Source organism: Zootermopsis nevadensis, unplaced genomic scaffold, assembly GCF_977971745.1.
Source record: "Zootermopsis nevadensis isolate Lab colony 2312 unplaced genomic scaffold, Znev_1.0 Znev_ptg000013l, whole genome shotgun sequence".
NCBI lineage: Eukaryota > Metazoa > Arthropoda > Insecta > Blattodea > Termopsidae > Zootermopsis > Zootermopsis nevadensis.
This window is the reverse complement of record NW_028259145.1, coordinates 3,429,461-3,442,361: the sequence shown is the minus strand read 5'-3', so window position 1 is coordinate 3,442,361 and position 12,901 is coordinate 3,429,461. Positions and strand designations below refer to the sequence as shown.

The 12,901-nt window shown below is 38.1% G+C and overlaps 1 long non-coding RNA gene across 1 annotated transcript; it reads left to right on the top strand.

The window, feature by feature from the left end:
- Window positions 1–9,861: 9,861 nt before the first annotated feature.
- LOC147873846 (uncharacterized) lies at window positions 9,862–10,751 on the top strand. The gene is made up of 2 exons (XR_015535043.1): window positions 9,862–10,032; window positions 10,709–10,751. It is a non-coding gene; the product is annotated as an uncharacterized LOC147873846 (long non-coding RNA).
- The last annotated feature ends 2,150 nt before the right edge of the window (window positions 10,752–12,901 follow it).

Sequence of the window (12,901 nt, the reverse complement as noted above, 5' to 3'; positions counted from 1 at the left end):
TAATTAATCTTGTTAATGGTCCCGAAGACCACTATTTCTAGAGCAAAAATTTTCGTTGATACTGACCGACCGAAATCAAATAATTCCAATCATAGTTTAATGGCGAATATTCAATCGGGACAAGCGACTGTTCCAAGACAAAATCAGTACTGACTGACTTCTGATTGGTCCTATATGCCATTCGAAAGTATTGATTTCTTTCCATTGAGGTCATCACAGATGGCACGTCTTATCTTTGGTTCCTTATTTTTCCGACTGGCTGCGTCTTTGTGATAGTACGTCGTGTCCTCGAGTAAATGTGAGGCAATATTTTCAATATATTTTGTTGACATTTGACATACGACACCAATATGTTACCACAAGTTTGACGTGCGCCACGAATTCCGCGCCCACCAAGCATTGCAAAATAATGTACCAGAGATTTATTTTCAGTTTTTTTGTAAGTCGATTTATATTAATAAATGACGTACTATCATTCAAGTATGTTTATTCCGATTCTTTCGTTACATGATACTTATATATAGTGAGCTAGATTGGGTCATCGTTACGCATGGATCTGCTCCGTATTTGTGTCAACATCTACACTGCATACATTTTGCAAGAAATAATTCTTGTGGAAACATTATGTAATTTTAGACGTGTTATGATGTATTACACGCATATAAGCACCATTTGTGTTATAAGGGGATTGTGTGAGCGCGTAATATCGTTATAGATAAGTGGTCGTGGCCGACTTTGCGCATCCTGCACCTAACGAATTTGATGCCTTCGTGCGAATTTCTAAAAAGCGATAAGACATAATAGAGTATGAATATCAATAACTTACCTGTGGCATGACGTCCATACAAAATTTCAATAATTTCTGAGCATCCATTTGCATTTTACAAAATTCGTGCGCAGGAAACCAATTTGCACTTATCCAGATTACCCCGTCTTGGTTGGTTTAGGTTAGGTTAGGTTAGGTTAGGTTAGGTAGTGGGGCACCTGCGCAGACGTTGTTGCGCAGTGCAGTCGTATGACGTGCGCATGTGAGGGCACCTTGAGCTCGTTATGTTTAATTGTAAATTATTAAACACTCAAAAATTCGATTCCGTCAATTTAAATAGTATATTATATTCTGGGCTTTACTTTCATACCCAATTTAATTTTTTTACAAGGATACTTTATTGGACACATATTTTTAGTAATTGCAAGTACACCAATCACCTATCACTTAAATATGATGTTATTGTATATTTCATTGTGGAAGTATAAATGTTGTCACACGAAGAAGAATTTATTAAAATATTTATTTAATTTTACATTACACTACATGTAATAACTTAAGTGACCCCAGTCATCGTTATAAAGAATAAATGTTCTCAAATTACATAGGTCCGGCTTCTGCAGATACGCGACATCTGTATATGATTTACGTGTTACTAACTCGTACAAACGTCTTTACTGAGCACACATGGCATGCAATTGTCCTTTCACCAAAGTCGTATGTCTCAATGTGGCGAACCGCACATATTCTTGCATGTTATGTTGAATTGGTGTTTCACTTGTTTCTATTCTCACACGTCACCGAGAAGACATCCTTACACTGAGATTCACTGTAGGTAGCACCCGTTGATACGTGATTTAGCGGTGGTAATTAATCTTGTTAATGGTCCCGAAGAACACTATTTCTAGAGCAGAAATTTACGTTGATAATGACCGACCGAAATGAAATAATTCCAACATTAGTTTAATGGCGACTATTCAAATGGGACTAGCCGACTGTTCCAAGACAGAATCAGTACTGACTGACTTCTGATTGGTCCTCGATGCCATTCGAAAGTATTGATTTCTTTCCATTGAGGTCATCACAGATGGCACGTCTTATCTTTGGTTCCTTCTTTTTCCGACAGGCTGCGTCTTTGTGATAGTACGTCGTGTGCTGGAGTATATGTGAGGCTATATTTTCGATATATTTTGTTGACATTTGACATACGACACCAATATGGTACCACAAGTTTGACGTGCGCTACGAATTCCGCGACCACCAAGCTTTGCCAAATAGTGTACCATAGATTTATTTTCAATTTTTTTGTGAGTCGATTTATATTGATAAATGACGTACTATCATTCACGTATGTTTATTCCGATTCTTTCGTTACATGATACTTATATTTAGTGAGTTAGATTGGGTCATCGTTGCGCATGGATCTGCTACGTATTTGTGTCAACATCTACACTGCATACATTTTGCAAGAAATAATTCTTGTGGAAACATTATGTAATTTTATACGTGTTATGATGTATTACACGCATATAAGCACTATTTGTGTTATAAGGGGATTGTGTGAGCGCGTAATATCGTTATTGATAATTGGTCGTGGCCGACTTTGCGCATCCTCTACCTCACGAATTTGATGCCTTCGTGCGAATTTCTAAAAAGCGATAAGACATAATAGAGTATGAATATCATTAACTTACCTGTGGCATGACGTCCATACAAAATTTCAATAATTTCTGAGCATCCATTTGCATTTTCCAAAATTCGTGCGCAGGAAACCAATTTCCTCTGATCCAGATTACCCCGTCTTGGTTGGTTTGGGTTAGGTTAGGTTAGGTTAGGTTAGTTTGGCACCTGCGCAGACGTTGTTGCGCAGTGCAGTTGTATGACGAGCGCATGTGAGGGCACCTTGAGTTCGTTATGTTTAATTGTAAATTATTAAATACTCAAAAATTCGATTCCGTGAATTTAAATAGTATGTTATATTCTGGGCTTCACTTTCATAACCAATTTGATTTTTTTACAAGGATATTTTATTGGACACATATTTTCAGTAATTGCAAGTTCACCAATCACCTATCACTTAAATATGATGTTATTGTATATTTCATTGTAGAAGTATATATGTTGTCACACGAAGAAGAATTTATTAAAATATTTATTAAATTTTACATTACACTACATGTAATTACTTAAGTGACCCCAGTCATCGTTATAAAGAATAAATGTTCTGAAATTACATAGGTACGGCTTCTGCAGATACGCGACATCTGTATATGATTTACGTGTTACTAACTCGTAAAACGACTTTACTGAGCACACATGGCATGGAAATGTCCTTTCACCGAAGTCGTATGTCTCAATGTGGCGAACCGCACATATTCTTGCATGTTATGTTGAATTGGTGTTTCACTTGTTTCTATTCTCACACGTCACCGAGAAGACATACTTACACTGAGATTCACTGTAGGTAGCACCCGTTGATACGTGATTTAGCGGTGGTAATTAATCTTGTTAATGGTCCCGAAGAACTCTATTTCTAGAGCACTAATTTACGTTGATACTGACCGACCGAAATCAAATAATTACAACCGTAGTTTAATGGCGACTATTCAATCAGGACAAGCCGAATGTTCCAAGACAAAATCAGTACTGACTGACTTCTGATTGGTCCTATATGCCATTCGAATGTATTGATTTCTTTCCATTGAGGTCATCACAGATGGCACGTCTTATCTTTGGTTCCTTATTTTTCCGACAGGCTGCGTCTTTGTGATAGTACGTCGTCTCCTCCAGGAAATGTGAGGCAATATTTTCAATATATTTTGTTGACATTTGACATACGACACCAATATGTTACCACAAGTTTGACGTGCGCCACGAATTCCGCGCCCACAAAGCATTGCAAAATAATGTACCAGAGATTTATTTTCAGTTTTTTTGTGAGTCGATTTATATTAATAAATGGCGTACTATCATTCACGTATGTTTATTCCGATTCTTTCGTTACATGATACTTATATATAGTGAGTTAGACTGGGTCATCGTTACGCATGGATCTGCTACGTATTTGTTACAACATATACACTGCATACATTTTGCAAGAAATAATTCTTGTGGAAACATTATGTAATTTTAGACGTGTTATGATGTATTACACGCTTATAATCACTATTTGCGTTATAAGGGGATTGTGTGAGCGCGTAATATCGTTATTGATAAGTGGTCGTGGCCAACTTTGCGCATCCTCCACCTCACGAAGTTGATGCCTTCGTGCGAATTTCTAAAAAGCGATAAGACATAATAGAGTATGAATATCATTAACTTACCTGTGGCATGACGTCCATACAAAATTTCAATAATTTCTGAGCATCCATTTGCATTTTCCAAAATTCGTGCACAGGAAACCAATTTGCACTGATCCAGATTACTCCGTCATGGTTGGTTTGGGTTAGGATAGGTTAGGTTAGGTTAGGTTAGGGTAGTTGGGCAACTGCGCGGACGTTGTTGCGCAGTACAGTCGTATGACGTGCGCATGTGAGGGCACCTTGAGCTCGTTATGTTTAACTGTAAATTATTAAACACTCAAAAATTCGATTCCGTCAATTTAAATAGTATATTATATTCTGGGCTTCACATTCATACCCAATTTAATTTTTTTACAAGGATATTTTATTGGACACATATTTTCAGTAATTGCAAGTACACCAATCACCTATCACTTAAATATGATGTTATTGAATATTTCATTGTGGAAGTATATATGTTGTCACACGAAGAAGAATTTATTAAAATATTTATTTAATTTTACATTACACTATATGTAATTACTTAAGTGACCCTAGTCATCGTTACAAAGAATAAATGTTCTGAAATTACATAGGTCCGGCTTCTGCAGATACGCGACATCTGTATATGATTTACGTGTTACTAACTCGTAAAAACGTCTTTACTGAGCAGACATGGCATTGAAATGTCCTTTCACCGAAGTCGTATGTCTCAATGTGGCGAACCGCACATATTCTTGCATGTTATGTTGAATTGGTGTTTCACTTGTTTCTATTCTCACACGTCACCGAGAAGACATACTTACACTGAGATTCACTGTAGGTAGCACCAGTTGATACGTGATTTAGCGGTGGTAATTAATCTTGTTAATGGTCCCGAAGAACACTATTTCTAGAGCACAAATTTACGTTGATACTGACCGACCGAAATCAAATAATTACAACCGTAGTTTAATGGCGACTATTCAATCGGGACAAGCCGAATGTTCCGAGACAAAATCAGTACTGACTGACTTCTGATTGGTCCTATATGCCATTCGAAAGTATTGATTTCTTTCCATTGAGGTCATCACAGATGGCACGTCTTATCTTTGGTTCCTTATTTTTCCGACAGGCTGCGTCTTTGTGATTCTACGTCGTGTCCTCGAGTAAATGTGAGGCAATATTTTCAATATATTTTGTTGACATTTGACGTACGACACCAATATGTTACCATAAGTTTGACGTGCGCCACGAATTCCGCTCCCACCAAGCATTGCAAAATAATGTACCAGATATTTATTTTCTGTTTTTTTGTGATCCGATTGATATTAATATATGACGTACTATCATTCACGTATGTTTATTCCGATTCTTTCGTTACATGATACTTGTTTATAGTGAGTTGGATTGGGTCATCGTTACTCCGAATCTGCTACGTATTTGCGTCAACATTTACACTGCATAAATTTTGCAAGAAATAATTCTTGTGGAAATATTATGTAATTTTAGACGTGTTATGATATATTACACGCAAATAACCACTATTTGTGTTATATGGTGATTGTGTGAGCGGGTAATATCGTTATTGATAAGTGGTCTTGGCCGACTTTGCGCATCTCCACCTCACGATTTTGATGCCTTCGTGCGAATTTCTAAAAAGCGATAAGACATAATAGATTATGAATATCATTAACGTACCTGTGGCATGACGTTCATACAAAATTTCAATAATTTTTTTTGCATCCATTTGCATTTTCCAACATTAGTGCGCAGGAAACCAATTTGCACTGATCCAGATTACCCTCTCTTGGTTGGTTTGGGTTAGGTTAGGTTTGGTTAGTGGGGCACCTGCGCAGACGTTGTTGCGCAGTGCAGTCGTATGACGTGCGCATGTGAGGGCACCTTGAGCTCGTTATGTTTAATTGTAAATTATTAAACACTCAAAAATTCGATTCCGTCAATTTAAATAGTATATTATATTCTGGGCTTCACTTTCATACCCAATTTAATTTTTTTACAAGGATATTTTATTGGACACATATTTTCAGTAATTGCAAGTACACCAATCACCTATCACTTAAATATGATGTTATTGTATATTTCATTGTGGAAGTATACATGTTGTCACACGAAGAAGAATTTATTAAAATATTTATTTAATTTTACATTACACTACATGTAATTACTTAAGTGACCCCAGTCATCGTTATAAAGAATAAATATTCTGAAATTACATAGGTCCGGCTTCTGCAGATACGCGATATCTGTATATGATTTACGTGTTACTAACTCGTACAAACGTCTATACTGAGCAGTCATGGCATGTAAATGTCCTTTCACCGAAGTCGTATGTCTCAATGTGGCGAACCGCACATATTCTTGCATGTTATGTGGGATTGGAGTTTCACTTGTTTCTATTCTCACTCGTCACCGAGAAGACATCCTTACACTGAGATTCACTGTAGGTAACACCCGTTGATACGTGATTTAGCGGTGGTAATTAATCTTGTTAATGGTCCCGAAGAACACTATTTCTAGAGCACAAATTTACGTTGATACTGACCGACCGAAATCAAATAATTACAACCGTAGTTTGATGGCGACTATTCAATCGGGACGAGCCGACTGTTTCAAGACAAAATCAGTACTGACTGACTTCTGATTGGTCCTATATGCCATTCGAATGTATTGATTTCTTTCCATTGAGGTCATCACAGATGGCACGTCTTATCTTTGGTTCCTTATTTTTCCGACAGGCTGCGTCTTTGTGATAGTACGTCGTCTCCTCGAGGAAATGTGAGGCAATATTTTCAATATATTTTGTTGACATTTGACATACGACACCAATATGTTACCACAAGTTTGACGTGCGCCACGAATTCCGCGCCCACCAAGCATTGCAAAATAATGTACCAGAGATTTATTTTCAGTTTTTTTGTGAGTCGATTTATATTAATAAATGACGTACTATCATTCACGTATGTTTATTCCGATTCTTTCGTTACATGATACTTATATATAGTGAGTTAGATTGGGTCATCGTTACGCATGGATCTGCTACGTATTTGTGTCACCATCTACACTGCATACATTTTGCAAGAAATAATTCTTGTGGAAACATTATGTAACTTCAGACGTATTATTATGTATTACATTCATATAAACACTATTTGTGTTATATTGGAACTGCTTAAGCGCGTAATATCGTTGTTGGTAAGTGGTCGTTTCCGATGTTGCGCATCCTCCACCTCACGTCTTGATGGATTATTGGGTATTTATATAAAGCGTTTAGACATAATAGATTACAGATGTGAACATTTTATTTTGAAATGTATCGAGATATACATATCCACACTAACGTCACATTTAGACGGCTCCAACCTCTATGAATTAAGTACATCTGAAATTTATTTGGCTGTCACCATAGGAAACACATGATAGTTCGAGGAATAATAGAAGCGGGAAAATTTAACATTTTTCTATATGAGATGTATCCGGGATCGAACAAAACGGACGATGCATGCGGGAAAACAATAGTTCGGGGAACGATGGTTACAGGTTTCTATGTATTACCGAAGTCAGTTTAATGTTTCTCGAGCTGAGAGACGCAGGAAAACAATAATACAAAACATAAATAGTGTGTTGGGACACAAGTCTCATATCTGTCCACTTGCTATCGAAACCTTCGCATTAGCTAAGACTGGAATGTCTCTAATTTGCCAATATCAGTGTAATTAAAATACATATTGCAATTCTCGATTTGTGGACAAAGAGGCAGGGAAACACGGAGAAGCCATCAGGAGCATTTTTGAAACTTTTCATTCTGAACGAGCCTAGAAATGTGTTGTTTCAATCGAAAGTTATACAGCTTCAGTATTCATCTGGACAGCTCGGGGATAGAGACTGTGTTATACGAACACATCCCACATTCATGCATACATATGGCCGTAAAAGAGATGCAGCGAGCTATATTTCGTATGCGTACCATGCGAGGACTGGATACTTGTGTTCAGTGCTCTTCTGACCGCACGCGCCAGACTGGGATGTCGGTAATCAAAAGAGACGCAAGCTTTGACAACGTACCACGGGCTTATGAAAATGCAAACTGTGCTTCTGTTTCTGGATAGTGCTTCTTATAAATAATGATGGTGATGATGGAGGCAGCAAGGACCTCTGAAACGTCGTTTAACTTCTACCAGACTACAAAGCGCAACAACCCAGAAGACAGCCGTCTGCGAATGACGACTTTACTGATGTGAAGTTTTGGAAATTTTATTTTAGTATGTCGCACGATGGTCTAGCGGTTAGAACGCTGGCTTTGTAATCCTGGGGTCTAGGTTTCGATTCCCGGCGGTGCCCGAATTTATAACTTGTGTTGGGAAAGGCCGTGGTCTAGGCAACACGGAGTTTTCCTCCGTGGCATCCCAACAATTACTCCATTCACACACAGAAGAAGGCAATGGCAAACCACTTCTGGATCATCTGCCAAGAACGTATATGAACAGGTCCCAGTCCGAGAAAAATATGGAAGGATCCTGTTCGTATGGACCTGTCGTCAGACAGAACACTAAAAAATGTGGCACGAATTAAGTCGCACAAATGAAGGTATTGAAGGGCTTCCTGTTCACGTTCTTATAATCAGTAAATGTCACTGAAGGAGACCGACTATGATCTAAAATGCTGGGCCCTTTCTAAGAAGCTGCGTAAATAATTGCATTAACCGTATTTTCACACGCACGCACGCATGAAGGCCTGTGAAGTTTTAGGTTACAACTCGTCCTTTACGTTGGATTGCCTTGTCATTAAGTACTTTGTTATTGGCTGTTAAAACTCTGTAGCTGCAGTTTCAGACCTTGGGATCGTTATTCATTCGTCGATTTAATGAGCCAGTCGTATGTTCTAAATACCATTTTTTTAACACTCTGTAAAGAAAGTGGAGTAGGATCATGTAACTGTGGTGGGGACCATTCTCAAACAAGATCGATTAAAATAAGTTAGTGCGTCATATACACGTAAAAGATTAGCGAAATAGTGAACATCGGTAGAATGAGGGATGGATGAAATTAAAATGTTTTATGATGAAATGAAAAGCGTATCTCGATCGGATAAATGCCCTAAAGACAGGTGTGATATTGTAAGATTTGAGCTTTTCACAGCGGTGAGTATGAAGATTTCTGTCTTCTGGGTTGTTACGCTGTGTAGTCTGGTCGATGTTAACCAACTTTTCAGAGGTCATACTTCCTCCGTCATCAGAGCGATGAGTATGAAGTTTTCTGTCTTCTGGGTTGTTGCGCCGTGTAGTATGGTAGATGTTTACCAACGAATCAGCGCCCTGATGACGGAGGCAGTATGACCTCTGAAACGTTGGTTAGCATCTACCAGACTACACAGCGCAACAACCCAGAAGACAGAAAACTTCATACTCTGATGATGGAGGCAGTATGACCTCTGAAACGTTGGTTAGCATCTACCAGACTACACAGCGTAACAACCCAGAAGACAGAAATATTCATACTCATCGCTCTGATGACGGATGCAGTATGACCTCTGAAACGTCGGTAAACATCGACCAGACTGCACAGCGCAACAACCCAGAAGACAGAAATCTTCATACTCATCGCCCTGATGACGGAGGCAGTATGACCTCTGAAACGTTGGTTTACATCTACCAGACTACACAGCGCAACAACCCAGAAGACAGAAATCTTCAGGTGTGATATTCTTTCTACACGGCGACGTTTTAAATCTTCTTAAATCGGAGACCTATTCATCTTCAGACCATTCCCGTAACTGTGCGTGGTGTGTCTGTTTACGTTGCGCGTTCCCCTCAGTTGCTCGCTGGTTCTGCGCAGTGTCACAGTCGCTTGTCGCAGGTTGTGGCCGTAGGATGTAAGCCTGCCGGTTCGCCGTTATTGGCGTTGACATGTGGCGTGTGATTGTGACTTCCGTAAGCAGTGAGAGATTTTCGCGGGTCCATTGTCAACATTAAAGAAGAGTTGTGAAGTTGGTTTACGGAACATTTTACTTTGAATATTTAATTTGCGGTGTGATCCTAATTATAAATCATATTTAATGACATGATACGCAAGATGAAAGGTTTTAACACGTTATGTCCTTATTTTCAATGAAAACATCAAGGTCATTACTACAGTAAAGCAATTTGTTAAGAATAATAGACTGTTGTCAGTTTAGTTGATACAAGTAACTGGTTTTGTATCCACTGAAGCCGCCACAAAATGTAACATGGGCTAACTGTGGTTCATTGTAAACGTTTGATTAAAACCAAATTTAAATCATGAGTTTGTTTGGGGAACTTTTGAACTGAAACAAGATCACAAAATTTCTTTAGTTTCAGATATGTATAAAAGTGTCTGTTACGAAACAACTAATGTTCATTTGACCACTGCAATCGACACTGTCCGACACATGGCCAAATAAACTTCTCAGAGTTATTCACAATTCCCTCGACAACAGTTTTAATGTTCTTTAATTTAAATTAATAATATTTATGATGTGCTGACTATGTCATTTCGTTGTCAGTTGGATATTATCTGTGATTTTATTCGTAACATTTATAATGTTCGGGATCAATACTGCGATGTGTACAGATTCTTTAATATCATTGCCACAAATTAAGATTTACAAGCCAAGTGATGTGCATTTTATTCTTGTGAAATAGTCTACATTTCTTAAAAAGACATATTGGCTGTGAAGACTCATCTGTTTCTTACGTATGCCTTGTGCTGAATGCTGTTCTGGTGCCCAGTTTGACTGTTTTGCGTGTGTCGTTCATAATTTGCTATTGTGAGGACTTGGTTGGTCTGCAGTCTCTGTTCTTATGCGTGCGGTCTCCATGCGCTAAGAAGACCAGTATCTTCGAGGTCATCGCGTAGGAGGGGTGAGTAGGAGATTGATAAACTGCTTTTTAATAAAAACTGTGTGCGTCGTTTGACTAAAGTTGAAATCAAGCGGCACGAACGTTGAAGGGCGACTGCAAATTACAGTATAGATTTAAAAGGTTTTTATTCATACCACGTATTGGAAAATAGATTGCTTTACAACAGTGGTGCAACATCAAAGTTTTTGTTTATAGCTGTTCAGTTTCGGAAAGCGGTGATGATGTTCAACTACGAACCCGGGCGATTCTGATCCCCGCATGGTTAGAAATTGTTACTAACCACTTTCGTGAAACGTAGTTTCTTCAGTAAACACGGTTTGTTCCCGAAGAATTCTTTATCTTCTTGAACTGCGATTGCCACACAATATTGAAAACACTGCTAGGAGACTGCTCCTCAAATCTTATTTGGTAAGGACGTTCTGCAGCGGTCGATGAATGCGTTTCTTCATATACAGAACAGCAAAAAGCACGCTTCCTACGATTGTAATCCGCCATTACTAATTCATAGGATCTCCACGTCTTTTAGGGAAATGCCTGGAAACTCCAGCAGTACGTTGGGAAATTTGAATTTTTGCCCAAGGTTGTAGAGAAATTTGTTTTCGAGTACTTTACCTAAATAAAACGTCATTACTTATTGTAATGTAACTTTTGCTGAAGATGTATAATGCAGTTGCATGAAAGAAACTTAATAACTACGTTGGTTTCTTGGTGTTATAGTATAAGTGCCAATTCCGACCGCTGGACTTCACAGTTCATCTGCTTAACTCTTTTTAATGCTGAAAATAGTTCTTTTCGGAAAAATCTTTATAATACGGTAACCTTGCGCTTGAGTCATTTTGGCATGAACATATTCAACGTTGCAACATTAGTCTTGTTTATCAGTAGACGCAACGGAAACATAATATAAGTTGGAAAAAAAGCTAAACAAACCTGACACAAAAGTGGACATAGACAAATTAAATGATGCAGCAAAGTATCCATTTAAAATTATTCTTTGTCAAGACTTTTTCCATCGTCTGTTCTTTAAAATCACGACGTTTCGGAGGCTGGTTCTGTCTCCGTCTTTAGGTGAGAGGTACCTACTCAACTAATAAGGGACCCAACAGAGTAGGTACCTCTCACCTGAAGACGGAGACAGAACCAGCCTTCGAAACGTCGTGATTTTAAAGAACAGACGATGGAAAAAGTCTTGACAAAGAATAAATTTAGATGTAAACTACCGTCGTCAAAACCCCTTAAAATTGTAAATATCAATTGTCGAACAATTTTGGAATTGGCCACAGTCAGAATGTATTTTCGAAGTGTTGTGTGTTCCTAAACTGCACTTACATTTAGTGTCAGAGAACGAAGTGACGGTTGATGAAATTACAAAATGAATCTCATGGGGAAAATATTTACAACGCGGTGACAGTACACTTGACTCTCTTTGGCGTAACCAACGTGATGTTATCAAGCAATCTTTTTTTTTATTTTAAGGCTCCTACACACCCGAACACACTGGTGGAAAACATTTTGAAACCAAATATCGTTCTCCAAACTAATATTCGGTGTTTTTTTCCGGTTACAAGTGGAAAGCAAAATACAGTCGATAAACTGTTTGCAAACATTGTTTGTCGACTGTTTGTAGGCGTGTAGCAGCTATTAGGCGCAGAAGACCCCGTTAAAAGAAAACGCAAATGAGCTCAAAATGAGACAAACTGAATATTACTAGCGTATTTAACTATTCCAAGTACATTTTAAAATTGTTTGAGGCCGACATGAAATTGCTAATTGAAGCAAAATCATTCACTTACACATATTTACGGCTGATCGTATCATACGTATTTACGTATGATTGATTCTGTATGCGATTTGCTACGTATGTACCTGCCGCGGCCGTTGTGCCGAATTTGAGGTATATTTCATTCGTAAAAAAATATACTTTTGTGTGTATATGTGTTAAAACATGTATATAATCGCGTATACACACGATTT